At 60.4% G+C, this 24,821-nt stretch overlaps 1 protein-coding gene across 3 annotated transcripts in view; it reads right to left on the minus strand.

The window, feature by feature from the left end:
- Nucleotides 1–24,821, minus strand: part of SEMA4D (semaphorin 4D) — a 95,649-nt gene that overhangs the window by 51,213 nt on the left and 19,615 nt on the right. The window contains exon 1 of one of the 3 annotated variants that reach the window (XM_060610243.3): nucleotides 4,670–4,789. The exons of the other annotated variants lie outside the window; for them this stretch is intronic. The gene's annotated coding sequence lies outside the window, so the exon portion shown is untranslated. Of the gene's footprint in view, nucleotides 1–4,669; nucleotides 4,790–24,821 lie in introns of those variants that run through there. 3 annotated transcript variants of the gene reach the window in all.

A 24,821-nucleotide genomic window follows, 5' to 3' on the forward strand; every position in this document is an offset into this window, starting at 1 on the left:
GCACGTGGAGCGAGGGGCAGGGTCCAGCAGGGTCTGCTCCCTTCTAGAACCTTCTGCCCCCGGTGACTCTGCCCTTCCGCCAGGGCCAACTCCGTGAGTGGAGAACACACACAGCACTGCCCTCAGGGGTCAGGGCTGACACCTGTCGCCAGCCGTTTGAGTTTCCGGGCTGGCAGACCCTGGCCGGGAGACACAGTAAGACTTCTGAAAAATCGCTCGGGCTGCCCGCCTGGTCAGTCACAGTCAGCCTCGTCCACCTGGTTCCTGCCCCGTGGCTGCCCCCTCCCACCACCCCACCACCCCCAGGGACGCCCAGTGGAGGGCGGGTCAGGGTCTCCGCCCCCGTGTAGGCCGGACTCCAGGAAGTGAGGCCGTCAGGAGGGTGCTGGCTGCTTTCTGGAACAAGAACCCCTCTTCACCCCTCTTCCCACCAAGACTCCCGGCCACACACTCCAGCTGAGGTCCAGAAGAGCCCTGAGGTGAGGTCGGCCACTATACGTGTGCTTGGTGTGCATGTGCGTGGTGGCCGTGTGGGAGGTGTGTCGGGTGTGTGTGTGGCATGGCTCTGTGCCTCCGTGTGTGCATGTTCTGGAACCGGGCGGGAGCTGACAAGCAAGGGGAGTCCAGGGTCAGAGCTGGGGGACAGCTGAGCCGTGGTTCTCCACGGGTCTGGGAGAGGCAGCTGACGTGGGCTTCCCCTGAAGGCCCCCCTGGGGACATCAACAGTGACTGGCGGGGAGTGTCACGTTTCTCGCTCCTATATGATGCCACTTCCCCCAAACTCGAGGTTCAGATCGTACCCTACGCGTGGCACTTCCCCCCAGACCCGAGTTCGGGGACAGTGGGGGTCCCGCGTCCTGCGATCGGGCCCGCGGGAGGGGGTCGGGGGCCAGGTGCTGGAGAAAGGCTCCAACCATCTGGCTTTCAGGACTTTCCAGAAGAAGCCGGAAGCAGCCGTAAAGGAAATAAATCCGCCGGCCTTGCTGACACAGAGCTAGTCCTCAGCGGCAAGGCTGGCAGCCGCACGTGTCCCCCGCAAACACGGAGCTGGAAAACAGGCACCCCAAGTCGTGAACCGTGGCCGAGGAAGGAGGGGGTCCGACATCTGGGGTCCGACGGGGGCTGCGTGTGGAACTGAAAGGTCAGGATGAGCTGACAGATGTACAAGCCAGCCGGCCTCACGGGCGAGGACACACGGGGACCCGTGACGGGGCACAATCCGACCAGGGCAGTGTGGCAGCAGCGGGGCACCCAGGGTCGGCCGCGGGCTCTTGCATCTGGAACCCGCAGCCGCCCTCACGCGCACCGGGGGCTGCTGGCTGCGTCTGCCCGGATCGGCCGCTGCCCGTGTGGCCCCAGGGAAGCGCTCTCCCAGGCCCCGCTCACGCCTCCTCTGTGCGTGCACCCGGGGCCTGCCCGTCCAACTGACCCTGACGGCACGACACCCCGTGCACAGCGCTGGCCGGGTCCCTGGGGCAGGAAGGGGTCTGGCCGGCCTGGCCCAGCGACGGCCCGCCCTCCCGCCCCATCCCTCTCAGAGAAGCTGAGCCCCACACACGTCCCAAGACACACGCCGTCCCCTCCTGGGGTACAGTCCTCCACCGGCGGGACGTCGGCTCCTCCCGAGCTGCTGCCGCCGCTCTACGCACCAGCTGCGCCCACGCCTACAGGGAGTGGCTCAGAGCTCCGTCCCAGACCAGCAGCAGGAGCGAGCGGGGTCCTGGGGGCACATGCACGTGGGTCGCCCCCCACGGCCCCCGTCTGCACAAGCCCTCCAGGTGATCCTGAGACACGCTACGGTCCGAGCACCACCACGTCTTCTCCACTGCGTGGCCACGTTCGTGGCTGTGTCCCTGTAAATGGACGCGAAGCTTCTCTGAGCGCAAGACCGCACCCTGAGGGGCCTCGTTGGTTTCCTACGGCTGAAAATCACCACCAACTCAGTGGCTTCACGTGACACAAATCTGTTACACAGCAGTTCTGAGCTCACAAGCCTGACGTGGGGCTTGCTGGGCCAGCACCCACGAATCGGCTGGGTCGTTCTGGAGGCTCCGGGGGGGAATCCATTCCCTTGCCTTTCCAGCTTCCTGAGGCCACCACCTTCCTGGGCTCATCTCGTCCCTTCCTCTGTCTTCAGGAGCCAGTGAAGAGGGTCAGAACAGGCCACGCCCAGGCAGGCCACTTTGGCAGAAGGATTATTTTCAGCTGAAGGCAACTGAGAAAATAGCGTCCTGCATAAAAGCCGGACACAGATTTCCCTTCGGAAAAGTGTCCCTGAGAAGGCACCAAGATGACTCTGCAGACCGGACCTTACGAAACATCCCTTACTTACCAGTTTCCTAGTCACCTGCCCACAATTTACGGCCCGTAGGAGCCCAAACCGCCTTCCCTTTATCTCGTCGCTTACCAATTTATTGCCCTTGGTTACAACGCTACACAAACCCCAAGTCTAACTGCTTCCTTGGGTTTTTACTTCTTTTCTGAAAAGCTCCTGTGCATGTGACGGTATTAAAACGTAGGTGCCTTTTTTCCTGTTAATCTGTCATTTGTCAGTTTAATTCACAGGCCCCACTGACCGGATCTAAGAGAGTAGAGGAAAAGCTTTTCTCTCCCTTCACCAGCAGCACACCCTCTCCTCTCTGCCCTCTTGACTCTCTCTCATTTAGGAACCTTGTGATTACATTTAGGCCCCGCCCAGAGAATCCAGGATAATCTCCCCATCTCAAGAGCCTGAACTTAATCACACCTGTGAAGTCCCTCCACTGGTAACATACAGTTGACCCTTCAACAACACGGGTTTGAATCGCACCGTCCACCTACACGTGCATTTTTTTTCAATAGATACAGTCTCCTCCTGTAAATGTCTTTTCTCTTCCTTACCATTTCCTTAATGACGGTTTCTTTTCTCCAGCTTCCTTTACTCTAGGAACACAGCACAGGATACAAGCAACATGCAAAATAAGTGTTAATTGGCTGTTGATGGTATCAGTCAGGTTTCTGGTCAACACTCAGTATATTAGTAGTTAAGCCTTTGCAGAGACGAAAGTTATACACAGATTTCCAACCGTGCGGGGGTCGGTGCCCCCAACCCCCACGTTGTTCAAGGGTGAACTGTAGTCACAGGTTCCAGGGATTTGGACATGGATGTCCACAGGAGCCAGTCTTCTGCCTCCTGCAGGCCCCTACAGACCCCTCCTGCTCTTTGGTAATGTGGCCCCGTATGGGCACACCTCCTGGGTTCTGTTTCTAGAAAACAAATTACTTTTTTTGGTGGACTTCTGATTTCTTGATGCTGAGAAGTAATCAACACGTGATTTTTCATTCTGGGAAGTCCAAACATAACCGGTCTGCCTTCTGAGAGCTCTGAGCCCCCCGGGGGCTCCCTGCAGGACGGTGGGGAGGGGTTCCTGCACTGCGTGGGAGGTGCCAACACAGATGGGCACGCTGGGAAATCAGGAGAAGGGCAACCTTCAGGTAAGGTTTGTTAGCTTTAAGAACTGCTGGTAGGATAAAGATGTAAGAGACTCTTCACACGAAATGCAAAACAACCAGGAAACCGACACATTCCAAGGCAATCTTGGCCAGAGCGGTCATTCAAATGCAAATTTTACCCCAATTCTAGAAGGCTAACAAGCACCCTGTGGAGAGCCCCTCCAGCCTGAATTCCAAGCTCAGAACAAGCCCCAGCAGCTCCCAGACCCCGGGCTCTCCCCGCACAGCATCTTTTCAGGAGGCCCCTTAACACCAGCGGCCTCTTCAAGCAGGCGCAGTGGGTTTCCTGGTGCTTCTGGCCCTGTCCCACAGCCCCGCCCCCCCGGGACTGCACCTGCTCCAGGTCTCCAGGCCAGACTGGACAGGGCGCCTGGCGTGCACGTGGCTGTGCCCACCACGACCCAGCCCAGACCCTGCACGGCAGCCGCACCGCTCCCCTGCACAGAGCTGCCAGCGTCGGCAGCCTGGCCTACACATCCCACCCACGCCGGCCCTCCCCAGCGCCGTCCCCGGACAGCCAGGCCTGGTGTCCCCTGCCCCTGGCCATTCCCACGGCGCCCACGGCCTTCACCAGCTTCCTTGAAGAGTATGCACGAGATGCGTCCAAGGGGACCTGAATCAGCCCCCCAGGCGGGGACCCGGGACAACGCCCAGGCCAGCAGAGCGCCCGCCCAGAATCACGCCTGCTGGCCAGCGGGACAGACAGGCGGGCTTCTCACGGACAGGCTCCTCTGGTCCTCGGGAAGGGTGGCTGGCCATTCGTGCCTCGGTCACGGAGGGCCGGAAGGATGCCGGCCTCCTTACTCAGCTGTCTCCTCCTCCTCCCCTGAGCCAAGACATCCGGGAAAACGACAGCCCGTCATCCGTCCGTCCGCAGGGCTGATGACACACAGGTGCGCCAGGGACCCAGCTGCCCTGTGCACAGTCCCCAGCCAGCCAGGCGGGGCTGGCCGCTAACACCCCCGTTCCTCGGGGGGTCAAACAGCACCACACGCGGCAAACACTCAGCAAGATCGAGCTTGGATTTTCACACATTCTCGTACCCAGGGCTTTGAGCAACCTCTGGGTTTTCTAGTGGAACGTGACAAGTCATGTCCTCTGTAAAACAGGAAAGAAGGAAACACACTGGACGTCTGGCCGCCCGCCAAACCCCTGCCGCCCGCCCGGCCAGCCTCACCTCTCCCGGGGCTGCGCTCCTGCACTGGCCACGGGAGGACGGGGCTCAGGACCCCGCTGGCCCAGCCCTCGCTGCCTCCGGGGACCTCTGCTGCAGGGGCGTGGGTCCTGACGCGGGGGAGGGGGAGTCTCGGGGACGAGCCTGGGCGGGGCCCGCTGGGACCAGCCTCGGGGACCACAAGGCGCTCTTCAGCAGCGGGACAAGGCGGTGCGGTGAGCCTCCCTCGGGCCGTGGAACACGCTTGCCCCATTCTCGTCCCTATCAATGGCGGGCTGTGCACTATGTGGGCTCGATTGTTCTTGTGTGTGGGCCCATTCAGGGCCCAGGCCGAGGAAGGAGAAGGGGTGTGCTCCCCCAGGAGAAAGGCCACTTAGAGCCATGTGAGGACACTCAGTAAGTGCCCGAGGGTCCTGCAGGCCAGGCCACCGCGGTTACCGAGGGCTTGGGGCTCCGGGACCAGGACAGGCGAGCTTGCAGTCCCTGAGGGGCCCTGAGGGAGCCCCTCGGCCCCTCCGAGCATCCGGCCTTGGAAACGGGGCGGGTCGGGGCGCCTGGGCTTGCAGTCAGGGCAGATGAGGCAGGGACGTAGGCAGAGCACCTGCGCATCGCAGGCCACGGCACAGCTGGGCAGAGCGCGACTCACCCGGGGAACCAAACTAAGTGCTGGCGAGGGACCGGCGCGGCCTCCTGGCCCCTGAGGGTGCACCTCACCCACAGCGCTGGCGTCCGTGTGACCCTGCAGGCCTGGAGACAGACACCCGGAGGGGACGGTGGCACCCACCCTGGTCTCGAGCAAGCCCAAGGACACGGGCAGTGGGCGGGCAGGCTCCCACAGAAGCCGCGGGCGACCCCACCCTCCACAAGAGGAGGACGCGGGCCTGGGACACAGCGGTGCTCGGTGACATTGGACACTGACCTACGTGTGCCCCCTACAGCCTGTGCTGACTCCCGTCACAGCGGTCACCAGGACGGAGGTCTGGCTGACGCGTCCAGCGCTGAGGGAAGCAGAAATGTGACCTGGACGGGCACAGGTGACCGTCACAACACGCCGGGTGCTCGAGCCTTGGTTATGAGCAAGAAAGGGATTGGCCACGTCTGCGCGATGGACGGACGCTGTGCTACAGGTGCAGGGTGCAGCCTGGCAGGACAGACACTTGCTGGGTCCCCACCTCCGGGTCTAAGATCCCCGCGCCCAGCACACGAAGATGAGGTCCCTCCCAGCCGGGAAGCGGATGGCCCTTGCCCCTTCTAACTGGGCGCCTAGGAACCCACGAGGCAGCCGGGGCAGGAGACGCAGTAAGATGGTGATGAGAAAAAGGAGGCAGGCCCTGCACAGAACAGGCCACCTGATTCCAGGCCCCTGTCCCCGGGGCCTCTCCCTCCTCCACCGCCCTCCCAGAGCCTCGGTGACCACACCCGCAGCACCAGGAGAAGAAGGAGGAGGAGGAAGAGAAGGAGGAGGAGGAGGAGGAGGAGGAGGAGGAGGAGAAGGAGGAGGGGGAGGGAGACGGGGAGGGGGAGGAGAAGAAGGAAAGGCAGGGTGGCCACAGCAGGTGCAGCTCACACGGGCTCCCGTGGGTTTGGGGCAACTTTCAGGGCCTCCCCGGTCTCATGACGGCACGCGTGGGAAGTCCAAGAAGGCGCACTCCACGGCGGGGCCCGGGGAGCCGGGGGTGCTGAGCAGGTCTGGAAACCAGACGCAAGCAAACCAGACGCAAACCCCCGCATCGCAGGCTGACAGTGGCCCCAGGGACACCTGCGTTAAGAACATGCTTTATCCTGTCATTTGTGACAGACCAAGAATGTTTCTGGCCTCAAAGCTATTTTGAGACAACGAACTCCAGAATTATGTTCTTTGACTGCAATTGCATACAATTTACCTATCTTGAGACGTTTATGAAGTCTGCAGTATGCGTTGCAATTTGAGGATGTTTTCACAGACTTACAGTCCTGCGCTGGCTAATTACAGAACAGGATGTTTTGAACTGGATCCCATTTCCATCGAAAAAGTGCACTTGACTCCAGGCTAGCTCAGCAGGCACATCTCAGGACGACTGCAGGCCCTGGAGTTCACCCGGAGCTCAGTAAGAAGCAAGAGAAGTGTCTACTATTAATTTTTTTCAATGTTTATTTTTTGAGAGACAAACAGAGCATGAATGGAGGAGGGGCAGGGAGAGAGGGAGACGCAGAATCCAAAGCAGGCTCCAGGCTCCGAGCTGTCAGCACACAGCCCGACGTGGAGCTCGAACCCACCACCCGCGAGATCATGACCTGAGCCAAAGTTGGACGCTCAACCGACTGAGCCACCCGGGCGCCCCATGAGTGTCTACTGTTTAAAAGCCTATTTACAGGCCAGGTACTGTACTGACTTTCCTTTACAAAAAAAGTAGCAAAGAACTCACTGCACAAATTTTCGCCAAATGAAAACAGACTTGTGTTCAGGTTCACCACCTCTCAGTACCAATTTTAAACATTAATTCAACCTACTTGGCCCATCAACACACCATATATAATTCTGCCGACGTTACCTGGTCTTAGTCACGGCCCCAAAGCACATCCTGCCTCAGCGTCCCCAAGAACAGTTCAGACAGACAATGGACCATCACCCTCTCTCTGAACCTGACCTTCGCTGGGCCCACCCAGGACACAGGCTTCTCTCCCGGAGACCCCTCCCCTGCACAAAGCCCATGCAGCGCCACTGCTGTTCTCAGCCACGTGGACCCCCCTCCCCCTCGTCCCTGCCCTCTGCCGGGCACCCTCCACACATCAGCCACGCAAGCCATGCTCCACACCCTTCAAACACAGCCCAGGCCCTTCCGAGTAACATGCCCCTGACCCCCCAGGAAATCCAAGGCCTCGATGGAGAGGCCATCGCGGGGGATGTTCCAGGGGGTCTGTGTGGTGGGAGGGCCATCGTCCAGTCACGTGCCAGAACGTGAGTTCCCAGGCACAGAACCCAGAGGCCCTGAGGTGAGAGAGCCCAGCAGAGCAGGGCCGGGGACCACGTGGCCGGGGTACTGATCTCAAGGGGGACCCTGGGCTCTGGGCACAGCCTGGACAGGTCTCTGGCTGGAGAAGGGGGTAAGGGGAACCCAGAGGAGAGAGGAAACGGTACCAACCCCTCAGGCCTGGGGGCTCCTCCTCAGGGCCGTAGGGTCCCGAATGCCGGCTCCCGAGGCACCCCCTGTGTTCACGGCTGCTTCCTGATCACTGATCGCAGCCCTTCTCATCTCAGACTCCAGTCTAACGATTCCTGCTCCTGGCTTTCCCTCCTGGGCCTGCACAAAACCCTCCTTGGCTCCTCGTCCTCCCCTCTTCCTCACAGAACGTCCTCCCCATCCTCTCCTCCTCCCAGAGAGCCTACTCCTCGTCCTCCCCTCCTCCCCAGAGGACCTCCTCCCTGTCCTCTCGTTCTCCCCTTCTGCCCAGAGGGTCTGCTCTCCACCCTCCCTTCCTGACCACGGGGTCCTGTTCTCCGTCCTCCCCAGAGGGCCTGCTCCCTGTCCTCTCCTCCCTGGGAGGCCTGCTCCCCATCCTCCCCTCCTGCCCATGGGGTCCGCCCCCCATCCTCCTCTCCTGCCCACGGGGCCTGCTCCCCATCTTTCTCCCTAGGGAGGCTCCCAGTTCACCTTCCACTGACCTTGGAGCAGATGTACCACAATCTGCTCCTGTGGAGACTCTATCACACGGGTATTTGGGAAAGAAATAAGCCTGCCTGGCATGTGTACCCTGGTCCCCACCCACCCGTGCCTGCCACCTGTGGAGCAGGCTGGGCCACCAGCAGCCACCAAAGGAGGGCCTGCGGGGGCGGAGCAGGACTGGACAGCCCTGGCCTGCGGCAGCCGTACCCACCCACCCCACGCCTGCTCAGGCCGGTGTCTTCCTGTGGACCTGCCAGCTTTCAGCCCTGTGGGTGCAGGGCATGATGCTCAAGGCACCCCTGCCCCTGTGCTGTGGGTGGGGCCGGGGTCACGGGCGGGTAAGTGCCGGCCTTGACCTCACCGGGCTCCCAGCAGGGGTGGGGCCATCCCGGCTCGGGCAGTACAGCAGGGCACAGAGGGCATCTGGGGAAGCAAGGAACCGTTGTTCACAGGGTCTGAGTCAGTGGCTGGGTATGAGTTTGCGAGGGGAGCCAAAGTCACACACGTGGTACCTGTGTACAACATGGTACATCTGCACACACAACGTGCACGCACACGCCCACCGTGCACATCAGCCCTCCACTATGCACACACACCCCCATGGTGCACGCGCAGTACCCCCCCACCCTCACCGTGCACACGCACCCCCCCACACCCCCCACCACGCACCCGCACACGCACCCTCACGCGCATGCGCACTCCTCCACCGTGCACGTGCACTCCCCCGCCTCGCACCATGCACGCACGCTCCCTCACACGCACCTCCACCATTCATGCACGCTCCGGCACACGCACCCCCACCGTGCACGCACGCTCCCGCACACGCACCCCCACCGTGCACGCACGCTCCCGCACACGCACCCTCATGGTGCACACGCACCCCCCCCACACCCCCCACCACGCACCCGCACACGCACCCTCATGCACATGCGCACTCCTCCACCGTGCACGTGTACTCCCCCGCCTCGCACCATGCACGCACGCTCCCGCACACGCACCCCCACCATGCACGCACGCTCCCGCACACACCCCCCCACCATTCATGCACGCTCCCGCACACGCACCCCCACCGTGCACGCACGCTCCCGCACACGCACCCCCACCGTGCACGCACGCTCCCGCACACGCACCCCCACCGTGCACGCACGCTCCCGCACACACACCCCCACCGTGCACGCACGCTCCCGCACACGCACCCTCATGGTGCACACGCACCCCCCCACACCCCCCACCACGCACCCGCACACGCACCCTCATGCACATGCGCACTCCTCCACCGTGCACGTGTACTCCCCCGCCTCGCACCATGCACGCACGCTCCCGCACACGCACCCCCACCATGCACGCACGCTCCCGCACACACCCCCCCACCATTCATGCACGCTCCCGCACACGCACCCCCACCGTGCACGCACGCTCCCGCACACGCACCCCCACCGTGCACGCATGCTCCCGCACACGCACCCCCACCGTGCACGCACGCTCCCGCACACACACCCCCACCGTGCACGCACGCTCCCGCACACGCACCCTCATGGTGCACACGCACCCCCCCACACCCCCCACCACGCACCCGCACACGCACCCTCATGCACATGCGCACTCCTCCACCGTGCACGTGTACTCCCCCGCCTCGCACCATGCACGCACGCTCCCGCACACGCACCCCCACCATGCACGCACGCTCCCGCACACACCCCCCCACCATTCATGCACGCTCCCGCACACGCACCCCCACTGTGCACGCACGCTCCCGCACACGCACCCCCACCATGCACGCACGCTCCCGCACACACACCCCCACCGTGCACGCACGCTCCCGCACACGCACCCTCATGGTGCACACGCACCCCCCCACACCCCCCACCACGCACCCGCACACGCACCCTCATGCACATGCGCACTCCTCCACCGTGCACGTGCACTCCCCCGCCTTGCACCATGCACACACGCTCCCTCACACGCACCCCCACCGTGCACGCACGCTCCCGCACACGCACCCCCACCATTCATGCACGCTCCCGCACACGCACCCTCATGGTGCACACGCACCCCCCCACACCCCCCACCATGCACCCGCACATGCACCCTCATGCACATGCGCACTCCTCCACTGTGCACGTGCACTCCCCCGCCTCGTACCATGCAACGCACGCTCCCGCACACGCACCCCCACCATTCATGCACGCTCCCGCACACGCACCCCCACCGTGCACGCACGCTCCCGCACACGCACCCGCACCATCCACACGCACACCTCACCGTGCACGAAGTAAGAACACCCACACCCAGAGGCAACCCACAGCACGGCGCATCCCGACACAGTGGCGGAGCCAGTGGGAGGTGCTGTCTTGTCTCTCCCCCAGGATAACCCTGCTGCCTGTCTGATGCCTCGTCCCTCAGAGACTATTTCACTTGCTCAATCACCTGTGTGCACAGAGGGGTAATCGCACACGACGCGACAGTTTCCGTGTCCCTTTCTGCCTGGCTCTCCCTCCCATCGCCACCACACCGTCCCCCTTGCCGCCCCTGGCCGCACTATCGTACGTCCACCCGGACCGCCCTCCGCCCAGAGGCCACGAGAAACGCGTCAACGTGCACGCGCACTCATGCGACGCCCCCTCGTGTCACGGAGCGCAGGGAAGGGGGTTCCTTCACCAGCACGGAAACACACGGTACGGCTGCTACCCGTCAGGTGCTGGCGCACAGGTCGGGGGCGGGGGGGTGGGGATGGACAGTCCCCAGAGGGGCCCCGCTGACGGGGGAGTGACGCAGAGCAGAGCGGAAGCTCGATGGAGGAAGCACAGGTGGAAGGGTGGATCATCAATTCGTGCCGGGACACTGGAAGGTCATAAACGTGGACTCCCCTCCCTCGAAAACCTCATTCCACGTCGTACAGAAGCACCCTAGACGCGCTCGAGGGCTGGACCCAAGTACACAAGACGATACGGTGCGAGCCAGGCAATCAAGGGACAGCCGTGTGATCTGCCTCCCAGACGCCGGGGCCAGAAGTCGTAGAAGACACACAGACACAGTCAAGCGTAAAAGGACTTGATCCTGATGATAAAGGACGCACCGACGACCGCGGGCAGCGAACAGCAGGGCAGGGAACAAGCGTGTTCGAGGCGGCAAGGGATCACCAGTCCCTGTATCAAACAGCCCTACAAATGGGCGACACAGACACAGCCCGGGAGGAACAAGAACGCAGAGACCCTACCTCACCAGGACGCAGGGACACACGCGTCACGTAGCAAAGCCGCGGCCGCGTCCCCTGCACACTGACAGTCGGACAGACCCCGCACGCCCACTGCTGAGAACGCAGGCCGGGCTCAGGGCAGGCGCACGTCCTCACGGGGAAAAGACCAGCCGTTAGATACGCTGGCAAACCTCTCTGGCAAGATCTACAAAACAAAGAGACACACGCCCTGACCCAGCGGTCCCGCTGCCTGAAATCCACGCACTGAATAACAGCCTGTGCGTGTGGCCAGGGTATTTAGGGGAGCACTGTTTATACTGGCTGTGTATACTGGCTTCTTTTCCTGTGGCAGCTCGAACAGAGGACCGCAAACTGGGTGGCTCAGAACAACAGAAATCTATTCTCTTGCTGTTCTGGAGGCCACGAGTCTGAAATCGGTTTCACCGGGCTGAGATGATGGTGTCAGCAGGGCCGCGGCCCCTCCACAGGCTCCGGGACGGGACCCTCCCTTGCCCCTGCCAGCTTCTGGTGGCTGCCCGCATCCCTTAATCTGTGGCCACTGGGTTAGTCGGGGTCCCCAGAGGAAAAGCATCGGCAGGACGTGTACACGTAAAGAGATTTAGTATAATAAATCAGATCACGCAGTCATGCAGGCTGATCGGCCCTGAGATGTGCAGTCGGCAAGCTGGAGACCCAGGAGGATAGATGGTGTGAGTCCCAGCTCCAGTCCAGCCCTGAACGCGGGACAGAACCACGACCCAGCCCAAAGCAGCCTAGCAGAGAGGGCGTTCTCCCTTACTCTGCCTCTCTGCTCCATCCAGGCCCTCACCTGATTGGACAAGGCCCACCCCCACTGAGGAGGAGTCTGCTTTCCTGGGCCCTCTGATTCGACCGCTAATCTCATCCAGAAACACCCTCACAGTCATGCCCAGAAGGCTGCCAGACCAAGTACGTGGGCACCGGCGGCCCGTCAAGCTGCCACTAAAACCAGCCTTTGTGCCCAAACCACTCTAATCTCAGCTCCTGTGTTCACGTCACCTTCTCTTGTGTTTCAGCCTCCTTGCCCGCCCCTGCCACCTCCTCCCAGAAGGCCACTGTGATGGCATTTCAGGCCCACCCGGCAACCGAGGGTCACCTCCCCACAACATCCATAACTGAATCACGTCGGCATAGAGCCTGTTTCTAGACAAGGTGGCACTCAAGTTCCAGGGCCTGGGACGTGACTTCTTTGGGGGCCACTCTTCAGCATGCTACAAGGGACCACAACACCAATCCCGGAGCCTGGGCGGGTGGCTCCAAGTGGGACCCGGTCCAAGTTCACGAGGGAGCCTGGGCCGGTCAGTAATCATCCCCTCCCCCAAATACGGCCGAGACCACAAGACACACGAACTCTCCTCTGTGATGAACACAACCTGGCCCCTCCTGGTTTACAGTGAGGCAGCAGCCAGATGTGCCTGCAGAAACGAGGGCCCCGCTTGACCCAGAGGTGGGGCCGTCCATGCCCCTGGGTGGTGACTTGCCCTTCCCGGGGGGGGGGGGGGGGGGGGGACAGGCATGAGGAGGGTAGGGTAGGAGGTCTGCACTGGAGGAGGAAGGTGCCTCCTTCCTAAAGCCACTCCTGTCCCCAACCACACAGGCTGCACAGACTCCGAAAACCAGGCCAGGGCTCCCCATGGGTGGCCTCTGCCTCTCCCACACTCCCAGCCCTGCTTCCAGATGCCTTGGCGGCCAACACCCCGCAGAGCTCAGTGGGTCCCCTTTAGGACCTCTGCCGCTCCCCCCGCCCCCACCCGGCGCACAGCCACCTGCTGAGACCCCTGGGAACCCTGCCACGCCCCACCTTCATACCTTCGTGCACCTGACCCGTCTCTCCATTTGTGGTGGGGGCTCCCCGGGGGCTGGCCCGTCCCGCGTCCCGCACAGCCAACCTCAGCTGATGGACGAACGAATGAGGCTTTTCCCCAGGCAGGCTGCCCACCCTCCGGGAGACTGGCCCTCTGCCCCGGCTGGTCCGCCGACACCTCCTGGGGGAGTGGGGGGCTGGCCTCCACTCTCTAGTCGACCGGCCAGACCTAAGGGCATCCTTGACCCCCACCCACCCCAGGCTCCACCTTTCAGCAAGAGGCAATCGGGCCATCGTCCCAGCCCGGCTGCTGCACCCTCGCCTGTGTCTCCATCCTCTTTCCAGACCACCTCACGGCCTCCTACACGGGCACCCTGCACCCCAGGTGCTCCATTCTCCCCGGAAGCCTGCGGGCCTTTCCAAACTCTTGGCTCCACGGCTCCCATCTCAGGGCCCCCAGCGCCAAGAAGCCCCCAGGCTCCCCACGTCCTCTGAACACAGGAGGCGCACTGCTGCCTCAGGGCCTTTGCAGCTGCTGTCCCCTCTGCCTGGAGCGCTCCTCCCCAACCCAGGCATGGTGCTGTCTTCCCTTCCTCAGCCGCCCTTCTCAACGAGGCTCTTCCTCTCCGCACCCCTCCCCACTGGATTTCCCTCCCGTGCACCCCGGACCATCTCGCTGCCCTGCACGGGACTGCAGTGCAGACAGGGGGTCTGCAGGGGCCTGTCCTCCCCCCAGGGGGGGGGGGGCGTGGGCATGCCATCGGGACACAGGACACTGGGGGTGGGGCCCCCGTGGGGGCCGCACTCTGCCCACGCCCAGTACATGTGCCGGCAGCACGCAGCAGGGCAGATGTGACGCCCCGAGGCCGGGGCACGTGGATGAGAACGTGTTGGACGCACCAGCTAGTCATTTAATGAAAGGCTCGTTTCACTGGCTCTGCCCGTGTGCATGACAGCATTGCCACATGCCCACGCTTTCAGAGGAAAACGGGCCTTTGTGGGATATAAATAGCCCAGCCAGATGTGGGAACGCCCACAGGCCTCTTCCCGGGACCCACAGCGGGCCCACAGCGGGCCCACAGCGGCCCCCACGGTGGCCCCCGTCAGCAGGAGCCCGGGAAGCCCATGCAGCCGCACATCTGGGGGCAGGACAGGGTTAAACGGCGGTCCCTCCGTCACCGCCGCGTGGGCTCGGCTCACCAACAGCTGCGTGCAGGAGACAGCTGGCGGGGGGCGTCGGGCCACCGCTCCGCACGTTTCTGCGTCCACGGAAAACAGGGATACGGAGGCTTGGAGAACAGGGAGCCTGGGGGGCCTTTCGGGGCCCAAGCGCGCTCGCCAAGCAGAGTGCCGGGTCCCCCGCGCCGGAGAAACACAAACGAGCGCCGAACCCACTTGTCTGATAAGGGCCGGCCATCTGTCCGTAAATGTCCACGGAAATGGGGAAACGGTGGCACTTAACGCGGGTCTAGCGGTTTTCTCAAAGCCTGAGTGTCTGTTTCTAGTCAGGGCCTCCCAGCCCCCCGGGCCGGGCCTGGCGGATGCAGGAACCGAAAGAAACAGGGTCCCCCCTGCTGGATCCGTGCTGCCGACCGAGACGTCCGGTGAGCCACATTCAAGCCAAGTGTGCGGTTTCAGATGTTTCCAGAAGTCACGTTGAAAGAGTAAAAACAAACAGCTGAAGTTAGTTCTTACAGTGTCTTTCACTCGGCCCAACGCAAATCCGAAGACAATCACAAGCAACTCACAGCCACGAACAGGGTACAGAACAGCCCCTCCTGAGCCCAGGTCTTCTCAGCCTGCGGCGCATGTCCACACCCGCGGCTCTGACCAGCCACACGTGGACCGCCCGCGCCCGGGGGGTGTCGAGGGCACGGGTCTGAAGCACGAGTGAGTGACCCCGACCATCCGAGCCTCGAAGCCAGCCTCGCGGACGGCCCGGTCCCTGCTGTCACGGGGAGGACACCCCAGCCAGCAGTCAGCGACTCACAGAGGCCTCCTGGGTTCAGGCCGCGTCCCCCGGACCCTCACCACGGATGGGCCGCAGCGGGAACGGGAGAGCACATCCGCTCTGCGTCTGCGCAAGGAACTCACGAACCGCTCCAAACTGGAAAAGCTGATCCCTTAAATGAGCTGATTTTCCACCTCGACACACGTTCTAGAATATGCTTTCAAATCTTCGTAAGCATTTCCTTTTAATTCGCCTTTTGCAAGCAGACTACTTACAGTGTGAAAGGTAACGACGGTGGGGGTTTCCTGACGCGGAAGGGGAGCTCCCTGGGCCCCCGGAGGCAGGGAAGGCCTGGCCAGGATCCCTGGGACCGCAGAACGCTCTCTCCCCGAACGTGGTGCAGTCCACACGACAGGCTTTCTGAGGAGGACGTGGTGGGTGACTTAAATATCCCACAGATGGAAAACTTCTGGGGCTCCCGCTCAGGGCAGACACATGTGCACGAGCCTCTAACCCAGGGCTCCCCGCTGCCAGTGGGAAGCATTTTCTAGAAGGAACATGGCCAACGACCGTCCGGGACCTTCCAGAGGCCTGTGTTAGCTATGGATGAGGATGAGACACGGTCAGGTGTTCACAGTGAAACTCCCTTCCCAGCAGACCCTCGACAGCTTAAACTAACAACGTCCCCAAAGAATTAAATATATAAGGGGACATAAAGACCACAGTGCCACCAAATTGTGGGTGTGTGTCCTTCGGGCCGCCGTACCTCGTCCACTAGCCAAGGGGACAACGGGGACGCCCGCCAGCCTCCACGAGATGTGCCCACACAAGAAAGCTGTCAAAACAAACCTGGGAAAGCTGCCCCGCCCCCATCTGCCTCCTCCCGTGGGGAGCGGCCTGTGCACAGAAACCATTTGTCCTCAGCCTCTCTGACCCGGGAGTCCCGCTGCCCCTGGGGCTGACGTGTGTTTCTGCAGCAGCCGTGGGTCAGCGGGTTGGATTTAAGAGAGGGTGGGGTGAGTTTCAGCAACCCGCCTCTCCCAGCAGCTGGCCGGACTCGGTTTGGTCCGGACAAGCCTAGAAACGGCTCGGCCACGCTGAGTTGCAAATCCCGGAAACTCAGCTTCTCGCCAGTGTAGACGCCGGGACGCGCGGGGAACTCTGCTCCATGACTCCGACAGGGTGCCTTCCTAACTCCCAGAGGGAGGGTCACGAGCCCTGTGGTACTTGTGTCTCCCGCAAAGCTGGGAAGCGGACACCCACGGTCTCCCCTTAAGCTAGCACGAGCAGTCACGCGGCCTGGAGGTGCCTTTCCCTGGGGCACACCTGCATAACGTCAGCCCTGTTTTCCCTACAAAACAGGTTTTTACAAGATGACAGAATGCGTGAAAAGTGAAGGAACGGGGCGCCTGGGTGGCTCAGCTGGTTGAGCGTCCGACACTTGCTTTCGGCTTAGGTTATGATCTCATAGTTCGTGGGTTCGAGCCCTGCATCGGGCTCTGAACTGACAGCACGGAGCCTGCTTGGGATTCTCGCTCCCTCTCTCTCTTGGCTCCTCCCCCGCTCATTCTCTCTCTCTCTCTCTCAAAATAAATAAACTTTTTTTCTTTAAAACCTGAAGAAACCAACATGTCCTAAGATCCCGGGCTTTGGCTAACGGCGACGCGGGTCATTCAGGGCCGCAGACTAACACCGCCCTCCACGGCCGCCTACGATGCAGCCACAGCCCGCGCTGAGCGGACGATGTGCCTGAAGCTCACGCCAGCCGTCTGTCCTCTGAACAAGCCGGCCCGGCTCACAGACAGGCTCCGTCTCCCGGAACGCTGAATCTACTCCGTGGGGTTCCCCGGGGGCTTTCTCTTCCTGCTCCAAGTCGGCACCCCCCGCCCAGAGCTGCCGGTTTTGCAGAGCTGGGACAGGCCCGTCCCCACGTCCCCACACGGCTGCAGGAGCGGGAAAAGCCAGGGTCGTGGATGACAGAGTTCAAAACCCGCCGGTCCCGCTAGGGCGAGGGCCCACGAGTCAGACTAATCGTGACTCGGGCCACTTACAGGTTCAGCCCTCACCAACTGGAGGCTTTAAATAAAATCACGCTTCATGTTGAGTCTGCCGGGAGCAGGGGGTGCAGGCGGCCCGCAGCCTTCTGGGGACAGGCCAGGCCACGTCCCGGCCACCACCACGGGGGCCAAGACCGTTCTGCGGCGAGGTTCTGCCCTGCTCGGCGGCCGCGTGTGGCTACAGCGCACGCCCGTGGGCTCCGAACGCTATGGGATTTCTTTCTTTTTTTCAGATATATTTCTGTTCTTGGCACTGAGCCCTCTCCACAGCTGTGAACCTCTCACACACTATACGCCACTGGTCACGGGAAGATGAACCAGTGTGCACTCGCCTGGGGGGGCAGAGCCCCAGCCAGGACGGTGACTCAGTTTCGCCCAGGCGACAAGATGGGGAAAGTCCACATGGGAAGCTCACCAACCCCCTCCCCCCAACCATGACCAGATTCTCAGCCCCCGCACCCCATGGAGGGCACTGAGGCTCAGCCAAGGGCAGGACGGTTGTTAAAAGGTCGTTGTAAAAAAAATGACATGTGAAGAATGTTATTTGACTCATTATTCATGAGGAACCAACGAGGTGTTACTTCTCTTCGAAGGAGAAGTGGAGAACTGGGTGGGGGAGGGCAGGGGGGGTGACTGCCTAACGGGGACGGGGCTCCCCTGGGGTGACAAGTGTCCCGGAACCAGACCCAGGTGGAGGTCGCCCCACGCTGGGAATGTCCTGGATGACCCTGGGTTGTTCACGGCAGCGTGGTCCATTTTATGTTATGTGAATCTCAGCTCCATAAAACATTACGTGGAGTAAAGGAATATACTGGAATGATCTCCGACAGGCCCAGAATGGCTTTTCCCACGGGACGGAGTCAACTGTGCGGCCAGAGGACAGAATTCATCTGCATCCTGCCAAGGAGGGCTGTCCTTGTGGCTATTGATTTCTTGCATCGCACCAAACTGTGCAAACACTCACCCCAGAGGCTCCCCCAGAAAGCTGCTCATTCCCGAGTCTCGGGTCGGGGGTGGGGAGGGGCGGGGCTTTGAGACCTGGGAGGAAAGGGGTCTCCAGCCAGGCGATGGTGCAGGGGGAGATGGGGAGGGGTGGGGTCGAGAAGGACTCCTGTGTTTCTGCTGGGGAGTCGGGGTGGGGAGCCGGGGACCAGCCCCTCCCCCCGCCTTGAGCTGCCTGGGACCGGACACATAAAAGGCTAAATGGCATGAACAAAAGACAAGATCCCTCTTTCTCACACAAACACGGTGGCGGCTCAATGCCGCCAATCTGTGACTCTCCACCGGTTACATCTCTAAGAGCCCTGGACAGCAGAGGGAGGGCTTCCCCTTCTGTGAGACCACTGCCATGGAAGCCACATGCGTTCGCCCGGGTCCCCACACCCCTAAGACCTCGCCAGCGTGCGTGCATCTGCCCAGACACGCTGGCGGCTACGGACCGCATGACAACGGTGAGCACGCTCCAGCGGGGCACACGCTCACCCCGGAGGCCGTCTGGGGAAGAGAGAGGTCACTCCTGTCCAGAACACACACAGGGTCTGGCCGGGACGGCGGGGGCTTCCTCTGTGTGGGGCCACGCTCAGGAACGTCCGTGTCGGGGCCCGAGCTGGTCGGTGCGTGCGGGCACCCCTCCAGGATACAGCCAGACGGCACCCCTCACCGCGCTGTGTGTGCTCATCCGTACCCGGAACGGGGCCCCCACGGCAGGTGCGTGCCCGACGGCCGGTGCGTTCCCACGAGTTCCGTCCTCCTGGGATGCTGAGGGGGGCGGCTGCCTTCTGGGGTGTGTCGGAGGGCGCTGACAAATGTGAATCCGACGTCAACGACTGGAACTTTCCTCAAGATGGGGCTCTGTCTCCACGACCCCCAGCCCTCTCGTTACTATGGAACCACGAGGTTCTAAAGGCACAAGCCCCAGAAAGCTCGGCCTTACGGCGGGCTCCCTTCCTCTTTAACAAGCAATCACAACACAAGACTAAAATGTCGCCGACCTGCTGGAAAGAAGGTGAATTATTAATCTCCAGAGTTAACTGCACGTGGCGTGGGCCCTCCTCTCCTGGAGGGACCGCCACCCACGGCCCTTGCCTGCTTCCCTCCTGGTGGCCACGCATGGACGCGGACACGGAGCCCCTTCCTGGGAGCGTGTGCCCCTCACGCACTTCCACACCCCCTCGGTCCTCCTGCCCGTCTCCTGAGACCTCAGACCCCCATGGACACCCCTCGAGGCAGCACGCCAGCATTCAGTGCCTACAATTCAGCCCCGAAGACATGGGGGCTGTGGGCACCAAAGGAATGCCCCCTCTCCCCGACGCTCTCGGCCAAGGAGCCGATGTTAATTTCTCTCCTTTCTGCACTTCCTACGGGAAACGTGCTACCTTAGAATAAGGCCGGAAATCACACCCAGAAGGGCGGTAAGTCGTATCAGCTGCTGCAGGGACAAGGTCGCAGGGGGCGCCCCGCACCCCGCACGGCCCTCCCGGCGCCCCGCCTGGAACGTCCCCGCCCCAGACGCCACACACGCAGCCTACAGCAGACAGGCGGCGGGAGGATGCACCTGCCACGGGACAGCGAGGCCAACGGCGGCCCAAACCCAGCAACCAGGGTGGTCGCCCGGCCGTGAAATCACGTAGGCAACCGCACACGCACGCAGGACAGCGCTTTGGCGTGCCCGGAGCAGTCTTTCCGCACGCACAAAACACGTTCCCTCGACTGCTTATAAATCCCTCTCCTACTCTAAAGCCCCGAGACACAGACTGTTTAATTAAATGAAGCAAAATTAATCTTGCCCTGTGAATCGCTCCCCAGCTCTGACCTTTTCCCTCATATAGGAAGATGCTACAAAGGTCTGTGTCCTCCAGAACTCACGTGTCAGATCCTGCCCCCCAACGTGATGGCGTCAGGAGGCGGGCCTTTGGGAGGTGACAGGGTCGTGAGGGTGGAGCTCCAGCAGAGGGACTAGTGCCCTCTAGAAGAGACCCCGGGAGCCCCAGGTCCCCGCCCCCATGTGAAGATGCAGCGTGAATGAAGCTTGTGACCTGAGACCTGGAAGCAGGCCCTGGCCCAGCAGGGCCAGCACCCTGGTCTCGGGCCTCCAGCCTCCAGAACCATGAGAAACAAGTCTGTGTTGTTCAGAGGCCGCCGGCCTGCGGGGCTTGGTTACAGCAGCGGGAGTGGACTGAGACAGCAGCCCCAACCCACAGCCCGTCAGCCTAGAAACGTCTACTCTAGGGTTCACGAGGCATCCCATAAGGGAGGACATGCTGTGGACACCCTGGTTCCTGGCCCTGCCGGGTGAGCCAGCACCACCAGCAAGCTCTGCATGAAGCCGGAGAGAAAGCTCCATGTGGACTCACTTTGCCAGGGTTTCAAGAGCAACCCAGCTTGTGAGCCTTGATTGGAAACGGATGAAACAGGATCTGATGAGCGCTGTAGCCGCCGCGCCCGGAAGGGTCCCCTTGAGCATCATGAACCAGGCGCAGAGCGTCCCCCGTCCTTTGGGGAGACTCTCCCCGGGAGCAGCCTGATGCTTCTGGAAACACACGAGGACGTGCAGGTCACTGGGGGGCGCGTATGCACTTTCTGCCCCTGGGCACCAAATGCTGCCCCAGCGGCTTAACAGCCTTCCTGTTCCTCCTGCCGCCCCTCACTTGCTACTCCCGGGGGACATCTTGAGGGCCCAGGGAACCGCACTGAGGGAGATGGGGCAATGCCCCCGGCTGCGATGACGCCTCCTTCCAGAGGCTGCATTTCAAACACGAGATCGAATACGCTCCCATTCCCAGTATCTGGAGAAAGAGGGGTTATCACTGCGGACTCCAGAGACACACGAACAGTTGAGGAAATGCAGGCAGCTCTGTGCACACACGGCCCACACCGTGGAGGGGATACCCCGATTTCTCAGTAACCGCAGACGGCCAGAACTCACCCGCGAGGAAACAGACGGCCTGCCCGGTACCGTAAGCGCCAAAGCATCTGAATTCACGGTGAGGAACCTTCTGGAAAAGCCATCCCCAGACCCGGATGGGTTTACCGGCAAGTTGTACCAAACATTTAAGGAGTAACAGCCATTTCACACAATCTCTTCCAGAAAACAGAAGAGGAAGAAAAGGTTTCCAACCTACATGAGGCCAGGATTACTCTGATAACAAAACCAGACGAACACTGCACGGAAAGACTGCCGACCTTCATCCCTCACACACAGATGCAAAAATCCTCAAGAAAATATCCATAAACAGAATCCGACGTGTATGTAAAGGTACGCCACAACCAAATAGAGTTTATCCCCGGACGCGAGGCTGGTTCCATATGCAAAATCAGTAAATGTAATACAGCTTGCTGGGAGTCGAGTCCACGTACGAAAAACCACCTGAGTGTATCGACTGATGTAGAAAAAGCCCCAGAAATAATTCGGTGTTCACTCACGATAAAATCAGCGAGCGAGGCACAGAAAGGCGGGGACCCCACACCCTGATAAAGGGCGTCTACGAAGAAACCCCCAGCCAACAAGGACCGCAGTGGGGAGACTGAACGCTCTCCCCTGAGACAGGGACAACTGGATGTCCCCTCTCCCTGCTCCTGTCTGACTCTGCAGCAGAGGCCTGGCCAGGGAAGGGGGCAAGAAAAATATATAAAATACATACAAGTCAGCAAAGATGAAATAAAGAGACAGAAGGATTGCCTCTTTTATTTTTTTCCTCTTTTGTTTTCTGGAAAAGATTGTATGAAATGGCTGTTACTCCTTAAATGTTTGGTACAATTTGCCGGTAAACCCATCCGGGTCTGGGGATGGCTTTTTCAGAAGGTTCCTCACCGTGAATTCAGATGCTTTGGCGCTTCTGGTACCGGGCAGGCTGTCTGCTTCCTCGCGGGTGAGTTCTGGCCGTCTGCGGTTACTGAGAAATCGGGGTATCCCCTCCACGGTGTGGGCTGTGTGTGCACAGAGCTGTCTGTGGCATCTCCTTATTATCTCATGTTGGAAAGCCTAAGGACTCTCTAAAAAGGAGCTCTCTGAATTAACAAGAAAGTTTAGCAAAGTCACAGGACACAAGGTCCCCAACGTGAAATGAGCCCTTAAACTGCTAAACTGAACTTAACCTAATTAGAACGCTATGCTCTGTGAAAGATCCAGTTACAAGAATTAAGACAAACACAGAGAAAGTATCTGCAAATCATGTATCTGATAAAGAACTTGTATTCAGAACACGTGACAAACTCTCAGAACTCGACAGGAAGAAAACAAACGATCCAGTTAAAACATGAGCGAAAGACCCCAGACAGACACTGGGTCGGCGTGGATGTACAGATGGCAAATGAGCACGTGGGAAGATGGCCAACGTCATCAGCCATGGGGACATGCCAATGAAAGCCACAATGAGACACACCGTCCACACGCGGGGATGGCCGAAAAGGCAATAAGTAGTGACACCAAGTGCAGGTGAGGATGTGGCGCTACTGAATGGTTGCTGGGTCTGCAGACTGAACAACCATGCCGTCGTGCCGTAAGACGCTGCAACCACTCCAGGAGACGTTCTGGTGCTTTCTGATAGAGTAACACACGCGCTTACCCTATGATCTAGCAATGCTACTCCTGGGCATTCATCCCAAGGAAACGAAGCTGTGCCTTCAGAGAACCCGCAAGTGTTCAAGCACGCGATGGAATGCTATAGTGAAACAGATGCACTGTCCCTCACGCAGCACGATGCTGAGTGGAAGGGGCCGGCGCGGAAGGCAACCCACCACGCGGCTCCACGTATTAGCTGTTCCTGAAAGGTTAACTCAGGGACCGAGAAGATCAGGTATAGTGGGTAGTTATGGGTGAACACAAAGGGAGAGAACAGGACAGGTTGGGGAGGGGGGTATGGCACTGTTCTGTGTCCAACCATGGTGGTGGTCACACAGACCTGTACAAGCTCTCACGCTCATAATAGAACTGTACCCCTCGGGGTGCCTGGGGGGCTCAGCCGGTTAAGCCTCCGACTTCGGCTCAGGTCACGATCTCACGGTTTGTGGGTTCGAGCCCCACATCAGACTCTGTGCTGACAGCTCAGAGCCTGGAGCCTGTTTCCGATTCTGTGTCTCCCTCTCTCTCTGACCCTCCCCTGTTCATGCTCTGTCTCTCTCTGTCTCAAAAATAAATAAACGTTAAAAAAAATTTTTTTTTTTTTTAAATTTAAAAACAACACACATGCCTTAGTTACAAACGCGTTACTGCTGAAAACTGTTAACCGTCATCCGAGCTTTTGGCGAGTCGCAGGCACGGACCACGGATCACCGTGACACATATCGTGATAAGGAAAGGGCGGGAGATACCGTGGGACGCAGGGTTGCCACAGACCTTCAGTCTGTAAAAAACGCGGTATCGGCAAAGCACACAAAAATAAAGTGCAGTAAAAGGAGGTGTGCCTGTGTGCACGTGGGATTGTGATGTTTCCAGAAACGCTTTCGTTTCTTAGCCTGACACAGAAGGACGAATACTTTGTAATTCCATCTGTTCGAGGTCCCCTGAGGGTCAAGCTCACAGAGACAGAGACACGGTGGGCGCCAGGGGCTGGGAAAGGGCTGGGGACTTATTATGTAATGTGGACAGAGTTTCAGGAAGATGAGAAAGTTCTGGGGACAGATGGTGGCGGTGGTTTCACAACAATGTGAACGTCCTTAATGTCACCAAACTGTACCCTTGAAAATGGCTAGAGGGGCGCCTGGGTGACTCAGTCCGTTAAGTGTCCGACTTTGGCTCTGGCCGTGATCTCACGGTTCTTGAGTTTGAGCCTCGTAGTGGGCTTTCTGCCTTCAGCCCAGAGCTTCAGAAACTCTCTCCCCGTCTCTCGTTCCCCACCATCTCTCTCTCTCCCTCTCAATAAATAACTAAAACTAAAAAAAATGGCTACAATGGCAGGTTTACAAAACTGTACTTGCATAAAAATAAAACAATACAGCGAGTCGTAAAAGCAAGCAGGAAAAGACTCGAACAGCAGCTCTCGCTGGAGACGCATCGCTGTTCTGTCCAGCTGGCAGGCTCCCTTACGCACGGGACGGGGTCTGTTCACACGGTCACCAGGACCAAAGCAGAGACCGGTGGTCACTCTGTCCAGTCCTCTGGATTTTCAAAGACTCACTCTTTGCTCCCTACAGGAGGCAACCAAAACCTAAGTAAAACACATCCGAGGTCTGACGAACCAGCCTGCACTTTCAGCCACGACTGGGCGGACCAGAACACGGAACCTCATGGAGACAGACACACACGGCCACAGAGACTCCGGGCAGATCAGTCCGTGACAGATGGTCGGACCCTCTGCGTCCTCTCCTCCTGGGGCTCTCCCCAGGGGAGGGGGCAGAGAAAGCAGGCGGGCGGTGCCCCCACCGCAGCAGGTCTGGACCCCCAGCAGCCACACCGTGTGGTGTGGCCCACACTCCAGATTTGGAAAACCTGCAGCCACTTTGTAGACCCACGGGCGCCAACCTCTG

The sequence above is a fragment of the Panthera onca genome, chromosome D4, assembly GCF_046562875.1.
Source record: "Panthera onca isolate mPanOnc1 chromosome D4, mPanOnc1 haplotype 2, whole genome shotgun sequence".
NCBI lineage: Eukaryota > Metazoa > Chordata > Mammalia > Carnivora > Felidae > Panthera > Panthera onca.